Source organism: Mustela nivalis (genome assembly GCF_964662115.1).
Source record: "Mustela nivalis genome assembly, chromosome: 17".
Taxonomy (NCBI): Eukaryota; Metazoa; Chordata; class Mammalia; order Carnivora; family Mustelidae; genus Mustela; species Mustela nivalis.
The window spans coordinates 19,441,456-19,453,494 of NC_139036.1; the positions used below are offsets into that span (position 1 = coordinate 19,441,456).

Here is a 12,039-nt window from a genome sequence, read left to right on the forward strand (position 1 = left end):
CCAGGGTTCTGGGATCGAGCCCCGCATCGGGCTCTCTGCTCAGCGGGGAGCCTGCTTCCTCCTCTCTCTCTGCCTGCCTTTCTGCCTACTTGTGATCTCTGCCTATCAAATGAATAAATAAAATCTTAAAAAAAAAAAAAAACACATAAAGACTAGAAACAATATTTACCAGTGCTATGAAAAGAGATAGGAAGCCATTATGATTTGCTGAAGAAATTCTATAGCAGTGGCTCTCAGCTCTTAAAACTGGAATATAGGCCTAGGCTTGCCCCAGGCGTGCAAGATCAGTTTTCCTGAGACTGGAGCCTAATTATCTGTATTTTTATTTTTTATTGTAAAGACATCTTTGCATAAAAAACATTTTCTAAATATCAAAAATATGAGAAGGTATACAGTGAAAAGTCTTCTTTCCCTCCTATTCTCCATCCTTCTAATTCTCCTGTATCCCCCAACCAGTTTTTTTAGTTTGTTTCTATATTAGTTGTTAGTTATCCTTCCAGAAACCTTTTTTTTTTACAATCCAATATGAGTTTATATTATTTTCCTCCTTTTTTTGCAGAGGCGTTAGTCTATGACTCATATTGTTCTGCACAGTGTTTTGTTTTTTAACTTAACAATATGTCTTGGTAATCTTTCTATATTAATACCTAAAGAGTTTCTGCATTTAAAAAATATTTGCATAGAATTCTGTTGTATAAATGATTTATTTGGTCCTTAGTAATGGACATTCTGATTATTTCCAAGCTTTTATTAAAAATATAATAAATAATCTTGTACATACATTATTTTGCATATATGCTTGTATAATTGTAGGTATATTTCTAGAAGTAGAATTTTTTTTTTTTAGGTAGACTCCATGCCCAGCATGGTGCCCAATGCAGGGCTTGAGCTCACAACCCTGTGATCAAGACCTGAGCTGAAATCAAGAGTTGGACACTTAACTGAGCCACCTGGGTGCCCCGAAGTAGAATTTTTTTTAAAGTAAGCTTTACTACACCCAATGTGGGGTTGAATTCATGACCCTGAGATCAAGAGTTGCATATTTTACCGACTGAGTCAACAAGGTGCCCCAAAGAAGTAGAATTTTTGAGTCAGGAAAATATTCATTTGTAATTTCAGTATGTAATGCAAATTATCTTCTTTGGGGAGTTTATACTCACGTCAGCAATATCTGATAGAACCTATTTCCCTTTAGTTTTACCAAGGCAATATACTTATCAAACAACTGGATACTTATCAGTCTGATAGGTCAACAATTGATTGATGAACGATTTGATAGGTAAAGTATCTCATTATAATATTTTCTTACTTTGAGTGGGGCTGAGCATCATTTCTGTGAACTATATATTTATATCTTTAACTTGTTTTTCTTCTCTTATAATTTCTAGGTACTCCTTACCTTAGCCCTTTTTGATAAAAATTGCATTTTTTTCCCTTAGTCTTTTGTTTATCTGTGATATGCTTTTTTCTTGCTATGCAAAATTTTTTAATTAGATATAGTATAATTTGAAATTTTTTATAGTTCTTAAGTAGAAAGACTTTAATTATGAAAGAATTCTTCCATTTTTCTTCTACTACTTGTAGGGCTTTGATTTTTGTATTTGAATCTGTAATCTGTTTAGAATTTATCCTGGCATAGGGTATGAGGCATGGATCTAACTTTTTTCCCTGAAGGCTACCCAATTTACCCACATTTTTTTCCTTTCCATCCTCTCTCTACCCCTTAATTTGATGCCATTTTTATCCCTTTAAAGCCTCTGCGCTTTCAGTTCTGTTCTGTTAGTTTGTTTATTCATTTGCCAATAACTTTAGTTGCTGGAGCTACTTAGAGTGTTGTAATATTTGTGAGGCTAGTCCCGTCTCATTCTTCTCTTATTGTTTTCCTGGCTAATTTTGTTTTCGCATCTAATTAAGGCATCTGTGCTTTTAAAAGCTTCTCAGATGATTCTGGTTAAGATCCACTACTATGAAGGAAATAACATTTTCTAGTATGGTCTTCTCTTTTGGATTCTGGAAGAGAAAAGGGAATTATTCTTTTGATAGCCTTGGAGGACATCTCTGACCCTGAATAAGGGAGTAACCTCAGGTTAGTTCTTAAAGGTTCTTAAAGGAAAGAGAGAATGTTCACCTATTATGTTTCCTTTCCCTTTTTACTAAAGAGATATAATCAGGAAAATCAGTGAGTACTTAAACCAAAGACTCCCATTAATAGTTAAAATTCTGAAGTAATATGAACTAAGTATTTAAATTCAGGCAGTCTCTTAAGTATTCTGGAGCTGAGAGTTAGTTGACTGAATTCCTTCAGAAGTGAAAATTTCACATCGCCAAACAATATAAAATCCTTAGTTTAAATGGAGATAAGTTGTGTATCATGTTTGCTTACAACCCTAAATACATTTTGCATCATTATCTGTCATGAAAACCAAACATAATGAAGACATTTATTCCTTACCTTTCTGAACTATCATTTAAATGTCTTCGTTGGATCTGAGTCACATTTTTCTATTTAGCTCATTGAGAATCAGAGTTGTTTCGAAAATAAACCTGCATTTCTTCTATCATAGTTTAGCAGATATTCTAAAAAGAAAAACAAAAGCCCATGAAGATGTGTTTTTCTTCTTGAAGTGGATGAAAAACTTTTATCCTCCCAGCTCTTGACTTGAAATAATGTTCAGAATTGCTTGCTGAGTCAGACTTGGATCCAACCAGCCCAAGGTTCTGTTTTGATGGTAGCACCCACGAGGCATACTGTGTGAAGCATTCTGGACCCCCACAGCACTCAGTCACATATTTCTCAGTGCCTGTTATATGGGAGGAGTTGCAGATAATACATGTTAAGTAACTTACATTTAGTAGGGGAATAAAATGAGTAATACAAAGTGAAGTAAAGTAAATGTCTTAAGAAGTATGGAAGCATGTCTAACTTCCGAGATGGAATTAGTACATATTACTTGGGGGATCAAGGAAGGCTTCCTAGAGAAAGTTGCATTTGAGATACACTCTGAATGAAGTAAGTTTGGAGTGAAAAGCATTCTAGATAATGCTTATGGGAGATTTGGTGAGCAGTGAGTAGGCTCTTTTACCTAGAGTCTTGGGGAGGAGCAAGAATGGTATTTCTCAGAAAGTGATGTGAAGTCTGTCTGCATTAGAATCAGCAGAAGCTTGTCAAAAAGTGCAGATTTCTGGGTCCCACTGCAGATATACTGAATCTGAATCTCTGGGGATGGGCCCTGTAATCCACATTAAGTTAGTGATCCTGAGACACAGTGAAGTTTGAAGCTAGAATAATGTGGAAAGTTAGAATTAGTCATAGCATCATGAGAGTTTTGAATATTAGTATATGTGCTGCCGAAGCAAGCACGAGTTTTGAATATTAGGGTAAGAGTTTAACTAAGTAGGAAATGAGCAGGTAGAAAGATTGGAGGGGAGTGATGTGAAGTAAAGCTGCCCTTTAGGAGATTAATTTAATTAGGTGAAGCTGGAAGGAGGAGAGTTAGACCAGTTACGAAGCTGTGGCTGTTCAGGTGGGACTGATTAGGCCTGAACAAGGGTAGTGACAGTAGAAATGGAAAAAGGAGAGAAACTGAGAGCTCTGAGAGGAAAAATCTCTATGACTTGGCAGTTTACCTACCAAGAATTCATCATTAAAAATAATGTTAAGGAAATGAATAAATACAAACAAGAGAATCAGATTTATACATACAGACAACAAACTGATGTTCACCCAAAGGAGGTGGTTGAGGGACTAGGCAAAATTTTGGGGTAAAGGGGAGTGAGGAAAAAGGTTGATTCTTGTTAATTCCATAAAGCATTAATGGAGTACCTACTAAATACTAAGCATTTCTAAGTGCTAGTGGTATAGTGATGACCAAGACAGACATGGTCCCTGCCCTCATGGACTTTACATACTAGTGGAGGGAGACAGACAAGTAAATGAACAGGAAACTATCTAATGTGATACGTACTTTGAAGAACAAATAATATGGTGCTTGATGAGGTGGTCAGGAAAGGCCTTTCTGAGGTCAAATTTGAGCTGAGGCATGAGTAACAGGGAGACCAGCTATGCAGAGATGTGGATACAGAGCATACCAGACAGAGGGGACTGTAAGTGCAAAAGCCATAAAATGGAAGAAAACTTGGTATTTTGGGGGAACAAAGGAAGGCAGTGTGTCTTGAGCTTGGAAAGAAGGTGGGAATGGTTGGAATGGGTCATGTAGAGGAAAGGAGAACATGCAGCCTACAAGCCAGGGTAATGAGTTTGCATTTGTAACCATGGCAGTTAAAAAAAAAAAAAAAAAAAATCCCTCTGAGTGTTTTGAGAAGGGATAGTAAAATAAAGAGAAAAAGTAGGGAGACTAGTTAAGAGGCTCTTCTGGTCCTATAAAGGAGAGGTTATAATGATTGGGACCAGGCTGGTGAGGGTGAGGATGGAGAGAAGGCCATACATTTTGGAATATATTTCCAAAGTGAAGCTCTCAGGACTTGCTGAGGTTGGGGGGACATCAGTTGATGGCCTGGTACCTTGGGGGGGGGGGGCTGCAGAGACAAGAGAAGGTCTGTAGGCAGTTAGGGCAGTGTGTGGAAAGGGCTAGCAATTGCAAATGAGAAAAATAATAAATAATAAGGTTTTGGAGGAGGGAAAGAATAGATGTGGTTTGAAAGTAGTGCTTTCAAACTTCAGTGTGCTCACCATTTCCCTAGAGAGCTTATTAAAATGCAGATTGATTTAGGTCTGGGTGGAGCTGGAAAGTCTGCATTTCAATTTCTTTGATTCAAACGCAGCTCTAGAACTATTCAAAATCATCATTTGACTATTAGTTATCAGCTCTCTATATGAGCACATTTAACATCACAGAGGGGCACATAGCTTTTAAGTCTACTTTTTAGTGTCTTTCCCTGCCTGAAAATATATTTAATGCCTCCAGAAAGTATTTCCTCTGCCTGCTTTTGCAGGCACAGTTGGGTGTTTTATAATTTGTTCTTAAATTAATTTATTTTAGAGAACGGGAAAGGGGCTGAGAGGGGCAGAGGGAGAGGGAAAGAGAGTCTCAAGCAGGTATAGTCCGATGCAGGGCTAGATCCTGCGATCCTAAGATCACAATCTGAGCTGAAACCGAGAGTTGGGCACGTAACTTACTGCGCCACACAAGGCCCCTCGATTTTTTTTTTTTTTTTAAACAGATTAGTGCCTTTCTTATGTTCCCCACTAGAAGGCAGTAGAGAGCTGTCTTCTCTCCACTGCGTTAATCAGCAGGAGCCAAGGTCACTACTCCTTCCTGCTTGTAACTAGCTTATTTACCCACCACACTGAACTTTCTTCAAAGTTCAGCTCTTTCCTGCTACCACCTTTGTGTCCTTGGGGCCTTTCTACTCTGAGATTGTAGGTCATTTTACCTTTGGGCCTGATTTCTTGGTCAGTAAGTTGGAGCAGATGATTTTTCTTTTTAAGATTTGATTTATTTACTTGAGAGAGCTGAGTAGGAAGCCCATTGTGAGGGGCTCAATCCTAGGACCCGGAGATCCTGACCTGAGCCAAAGGCAGATGTTTAACCAACTGAGCCACTCAGGCGCCCCCAAGCACATGATTTCTTAGGGGCACTGTAGCTTTGCATTTTTATAACAGTAAAAGCAATTAATATTTCTGCAATGCTTTAGACTTTATTGTATATTCTCTCAACAACCCAGTGTTGTAAATACAAATTTAAGATTCCAAGATTCACTTCTGTAGTGGTTCGAAGCACTGAAATCTTTTAGCTCTGCCAGTTTTGCTCCATTACAAGTAGTTAGGTTGTTATCTTTTTTTTTTTCTTTTTAAAGATTTTCTTTATTTGACACAGAGAGAGAGATCATAAGTAGGCAGAGAGGTATACGGAGAGAGAGAGGGAAGCAGGCTTCCCACTGAGCAGAGAGCCTGATGCGGGGCGTGATCCCAGGACCCTGAGACAATTACCCGAGCCGAAGGCAGAAGCTCAACACACTGAGCCACCCAGGCGCCCTTAGGTTGTTATCTATGAACCGCCTTTCCATTCTAACCCTTCTCACTACTACAGCTTACCCTGTTCGTGTCTGCCTATAGCCAGCTTTAAGCTCTCACCTTTGTAAGGATTCATGACTGACTCTCAACTTTGTATCCTCCCTTCCTCCTCCCACTTGATGTCTGTCTCCCATTGAGCCAGGGGTATGGGAATTGACTTAGTCCCACATCATTTGTCTTTAAATTGAGGTCTGCATGTTCTGTGTTCCATGTTCCATGTCTCCTGCCTTCTGTGTCCTTTTTTCTTTTTCAATTCCTTATTGATTTTATTATTTACCATGGTAGACTTCAGCAAATCATTGCACATGAACAGATCTCTGTGATTGGGTACAATATTTTTAGGGACCAATCATAATGGACCTTTTTTTCACAAAATTAGACTTGAGAGGCACAACCTTTCTTTATAATTTACATTCTGCTTACTTATAGGCTGTATAATAGGTAATAATATAGGCAATAAGTAGAAATGGATATAAACTGCAAATAGGACTTGGGCCTTTCTGACCCCAAGTGAAGCTTTTCTGATACCTTATAGGTTGTTCCACATATCCACATTATGAGGTTAGTTTAAAGTCCCAGTGATTTTATAATTATATATATAATATATATATATATATAATTTATGTATTTATTTAACAGAGGGAGAGAGAGAGAGAGAGAGAGATCACAAGTAGGCAGAGAGGCAGGTGGGGGGTGGTGGAAGCAGGCTCCCCGCTGAGCAGAGAGCCCGATGCAGGGCTCGATCCCAGGACCCTGGGATCATGACCTGAGCTGAAGGCAGAGGCTTTAAAACACTGAGCCACCTGGGTGCCCCAACTCCCAGTAATTTTAATTAGCCAAGGAGATGGACCCATAGAAGCCAGGTAGCCACAGGAGGCAGGTATAGTTGTGGCCTATGGCAGCGAAGTTTCCCTTTACTCCCCAAGTTTCCCAGCAAGGGAAGGATCTCCGTGAATCCTTCTCCAACATCAGTTTTTGGCACACTACTGCCCTCTTATGTTTGGCTCATGTCACAGTTTTAAGACCACATTCTCTACCAATCTGTACTTAAGGAAATAATTGCAAACATTGGATTCTCCTGGGTTTTTGTTGTCGTTTTCATTGTTTTTTAAACTGTAGTGAGAATCATAAGGATTACCTCATTAATTGGCTGAGAAGTGAGAGAAAAACAGAATCAGTTCCCTGGTAGCACTGACACATAGATCTCTCTGCCTTCAGCTTTCTAGCATTTTGGAAAGCCTGTATTCCCTGAATCCATCCCCTTGGCTCTCTCTTAATACCTTTTTTTATGGGGTTGGTTCCGACACTAAGTTTAATCCAAAATCACAATTACAAGTCATCTCATCCAGTAAATATTTCTTAACACATTTACCTAGTAGTGTCTAGCCAGGCATTAGGGATTTAGCAGTGAACAGAACAGACAGGAATTCCTGCCGTCATATAGTTTACTTTTCTAATAGAGAGAGATGAATAAAATATATAAAAAATACCATGTGCCAGAAGGTTAGTGCTATGGAGAAAAATAAAGAAGGGAAAAACAGAAGTTCTGGGATGGACACTGGGTAATTTCAGTTGAAGTAAAAAATATATTTCCCTAAATAGACTAATTGTGGTTTTCAATATGTACTTATATTCTGAGGAATATGGTTATAGTCTTACTTTATTCAGTTGTGTGCAGTGACTTGTGTTCAATGCCTGGTATTTTTCTTTTGTCCTGAATGCCAGGTGCATCCTGTGAGAAGCAGGTGACACTCCCAGGTTAACCACCAGAGAGCAGACCTGGCTGTCTAAAGCTCTCTTGTCAGTTTTGTACCTTTGAGAACAGAGAATGTTATTTTAGAACAGCCAGGCCTCTTATCAAGAAGATAGAGTATCAGGACCTCTGGAGATTATACTTTGGAAAAATTTTTTTTTTATGTTAGAGCTTATTTAACTATTGTTAGTTGGGTTGGAACCAAATATTTTTTCCAGAGGGTTACACCCTGACCTAAATGTGAATGACTTTGGGTAATTTATAATTATGGTAAACAAACAATATAAAACAAAGCAACATGTCTCAAATTATAGTTTTACTAAAATTCAAGAGAAAGATGGTACTCTTATCCTCATTCATGCCTTATAGGCATCTTTAGTAAGAATTCAGACTTACAAAACATATGCATTAGGGCATAAGCATTTATCTTGCAAATGGATTCACCATAGAATCTATTTAGATGGTAAAAATGAATTTCCACTAAGGCATTTTTAGGGAGAAGGGAGAAATGATTTAACATTATTTCTTTAGATAGAGCCAAATGGACAGTAAGGTACTATGTAAATTATAGTATAAAACACTTATATTTTTATTTAAAATGTGTTTAAAGTAAACAGAAATTGACCTAGTTGTCTTCATCTTCATTAGGCCTGGCCCTAGCCATACATATGTGACAAATACTAGTTGGTAGTACACATCATTTAACAATGTGATGACTACCAGAGGGGAGGAGGGTGGGTGAAATAAGTGATGGGGGATTAAGGAGTGCACTTGTCATTATGACCACAGGATAATGTATGGAAGTGTTGAATCACTATATTGTACACCTGAGACTAATAGAACACTGTATGTTAACTGGAATTAAAATAAAAACTTTTAAAAATGCTCATCATTTAGGTTTATGAAACCTTCCTTGTCTAAGCGTGTTCTAAATGTACACTTTCCCTGTTACTGTCTTGAGCATGGTTACCAGGGATGGTGTCGTCCTCATGATGACAGATTCCTAAGGTTGCCATTTGTGACCTTGGTGCTGAGCAAATACGAAGGATTCTCTAGTCCATGCGAATCCCAAACAGTTCATTAATCCATGGTTAGAGTAGCTCAGTGACAGTTGCTAATAAGATGCGCTGCCCCTTTGGTCTTAGAAACCAACCTGAGAATGATAGAGCATTAAGAGAAGGGTGGTTTAAGCACCAGCTGTTCAGGCTCTTATAGTAAATATCAGTAAAGAACATTCTCTCTTGGAAAACAGAACATAACAAAATGAAAGGCAAGCATAACCTCTTCTGTTGGTTAATCTGCTTCTGTTAAGATAGCAGAATCATGCTTTGTCTTCTATTATAAGCCATCAATTAAGCTCTTTATCCTTAATTATTGGCCTCATGTCGTAGGCAGGCATGTAACTCTGTTAATTTCTGTTATTTTAATTGCTGTCACATTCTAGCTTTGGTCAGTACATAGGTTTCAGTCTATCCCAAGGCTTTTGGAGGCCGGGAATGCAGTGGGGATGATGAAAAGAAGTAAATACGTAGCAATTTCAGTTTTTGATGATGAAATACAAATGCAGACTGAGAGATCTCATGTGTGTGGGTTCCTGATGAGTGACGAAGTCAGACGGGACTGGGGTTCTCTAATAAATTTCCCTCCAGATCAATCTGGAGAAAGTCCTGGCTTCTGAAATCAACCACTCAAGTAAGCTCAGAAGTACTCAAAACTAAGCTTGTTAAGAGGTCTTTTGGGGTGAAAGTAATAGATGGGGATAGGAGAGACACAGATTATCTGGTGATTCTCTAAAACAAAGGCACGAGCAGAGATTTCTGAAGGGAAAGGAGCGTAAAGTGGAGGAAGAATGTGGGTTCTGTCAGTTTAAGGACAATAGAGTTCTCCAGAGTAGGTGGTCCAAGGAGAGGAAGGGGAAGAGTGGTGTTTCTTATAGGCTGTAGCTTTGTTTTGTCCTCTGAGCATTTCCTTTTGCCTGCTTTTAGGGTACCTTTGGGATCTGGCACCGGTCATTCTCTGAGATATGTCATCTTCCTTGGTTGAGACCACAGGATGGAAAGAGCCCATAGAATTAGTAGGACAGGGGCGCCTGGGTGGCTCAGTGGGTTAAAGCCTCTGCCTTCAGCTCAGGTCATGATCCCAGAGTCCTGGGATCGAGCCCTATATCAGGCTCTTTGCTCGGCGGGGAGCCTGCTTCCCTTCCTCTCTCTGCTTGCCTCTCTGCCTACTTATAATCTCTGTCTGTCAAATAAATAAATAAAATCTTTAAAAAAAAAAAAAGAATTAGTAGGATGTTATTTTATTTTTTTATTTTTTAAGATTTTATTTATTTATTTGACAGAGATCACAAGTAGGCAGAAAGGCAGGTGCGGGGGTGGGGGGAACCATGCTCTCCACTGAGCAGAGAGCCGGATGCGGGGCTCTATCCTAGGACTCTGGGATCCTGACCTGAGCCAAAGGCAGAGGCTTTAACCCACTGAGCCATCCAGGTACCCTGAGTAGGACATAATTTTAAAAATAAAATAGCTCCACTGCTTCCAAGAATGACTGCAACATAGGTAGGTTTGGCCCCCCTAATCTTATCCAGGTTTAGTATACCTTAAAATGTAGAAGGACCAAGTTTGGAGATTACTTCATCCTAATAGAGAACTTTCCAAATTCTAGTCTATGAAATGAGAAAATAACAATGTTACTTTGGGAGCCATTGTTCATCCCTTAACTTGAGGAGAGAGAGAACAGTCCTTAATGATAAGTAGAATTGATAGGTGATGAATTACTTGTATAATCAGCTTGTGGCAGGTGTGAATCCATGGTCTGTTTGTCAGAAATGGACTGGAGCTGGTGTGTTTGGCTTCACCACCAAACTCTACATGTTGGGAGTATAGGAAGACATTGCCTATACCTGTGAGTAAAGCCTTAATGATCAGAATGGTTTTTTTTTTTGTTTTGTTTTGGTTTTTTTTTTAGATTTTATTTATTTATTTGACAGAGAGAAATCACAAGTAGATGGAGAGGCAGGCAGAGAGAGAGAGGGAAGCAGGCTCCCTGCTGAGCAGAGAGCCCGATGCGGGACTCGATCCCAGGACCCCAAGATCATGACCTGAGCCGAAGGCAGCGGCTTAACCCACTGAGCCACCCAGGCGCCCGATCAGAATGTTTTTAAAGAGAGCAGAGGTCCAGTTCAAAGCCTCTAAATTCAAATTTCACACCAATCACTGGAGAACTTTTGATTTAAGAACTTTTGATTTAATATGGTTCTTCTAGGGCTTGTTGGGCTACATCTAAGACCTAGTTAGTGTCCCTACTGATTAAATCTAGTTGCAGGGGGAGACCTTAGAGAAACATAAACGGCTCTAAGCTCTCTGTTAAATTTTTATGCCAGAAGTGTTCAGAGAATGGAACAGTTCGTGTGAGCTGGAATAATTAATTGGTGAAAACTTTCTGGGGGAGGGGTATCCTGCCCTGAGCTGTAAAATGGGAGTAGGATTGGGATCCACAAACAGAGGAGACGACAAAATTATGAAAGTGATAGTGAGCTGAATGCCTTCAGTGGACAGTAAAGAGAGACAGACTAGCCTGAATGGAGTGTGGATCTATGATGGGAAGTAAGATTTGGTGAAGTTATAGGGAGCCTTTAAAAACTGATAAAGAGGGGTGCCTAGGAGGCTCAGTGGGTTAAAAACTGGGAAAGGCACATTAAAACCACAGTGAGATATAATTACATAGCACATTAAAACCACAGTGAGAGGGGCGCCTGGGTGGCTCAGTGGGTTAATCCTCTGCCTTTGGCTCAGGTCATGATCTCAGGGTCCTGGGATCGAGCCCCACATCGGGCTCTCTGCTCGGCGGGGGGCCTGCTTCCTCCTCTCTGCCTCCTCTCTGCCTGTGTCTCTGCCTACTTGTGATCTCTGTCTGTCAAATAAATAAATAAAATCTTTAAAAAAAAAAAAAAAACCACAGTGAGATATAATTACATACCAAAATGACTAAAATTAAAAATAGAATGTCAGGTATTAGGAGGAATGCAGTACAACTGAAACTCTCTTACCCTTTTTTCCTCTCACATTGGCGAGTATGTAAATTTCTTTAACCCCTTTAAAAACTGTTTGGATAAAAATGGCCATAGCAGTTTTATTCATAATAACCCCAAACTGCAGACGACTCCTGCATCTCATCTCAGGAGAGTAGATAAACTAATCTGTTGACACAGTGAAATACTAACACAGCAAAAGAGAATATGCTGTATGAGTCC

At 39.3% G+C, this 12,039-nt stretch overlaps 1 protein-coding gene and 1 long non-coding RNA gene across 2 annotated transcripts in view; one reads left to right on the top strand and one right to left on the bottom strand.

The window, feature by feature from the left end:
- BLMH (bleomycin hydrolase) overlaps positions 1 to 12,039 on the top strand; it is a 47,510-nt gene that overhangs the window by 10,925 nt on the left and 24,546 nt on the right. The window lies entirely within an intron of this gene.
- Positions 1,552 to 6,365, bottom strand: LOC309851681. The gene is made up of 3 exons (XR_014304860.1): positions 6,095 to 6,365; positions 2,453 to 2,801; positions 1,552 to 2,010 (listed from the first exon to the last, which is right to left on the bottom strand). It is a non-coding gene; the product is annotated as an uncharacterized lncRNA (long non-coding RNA).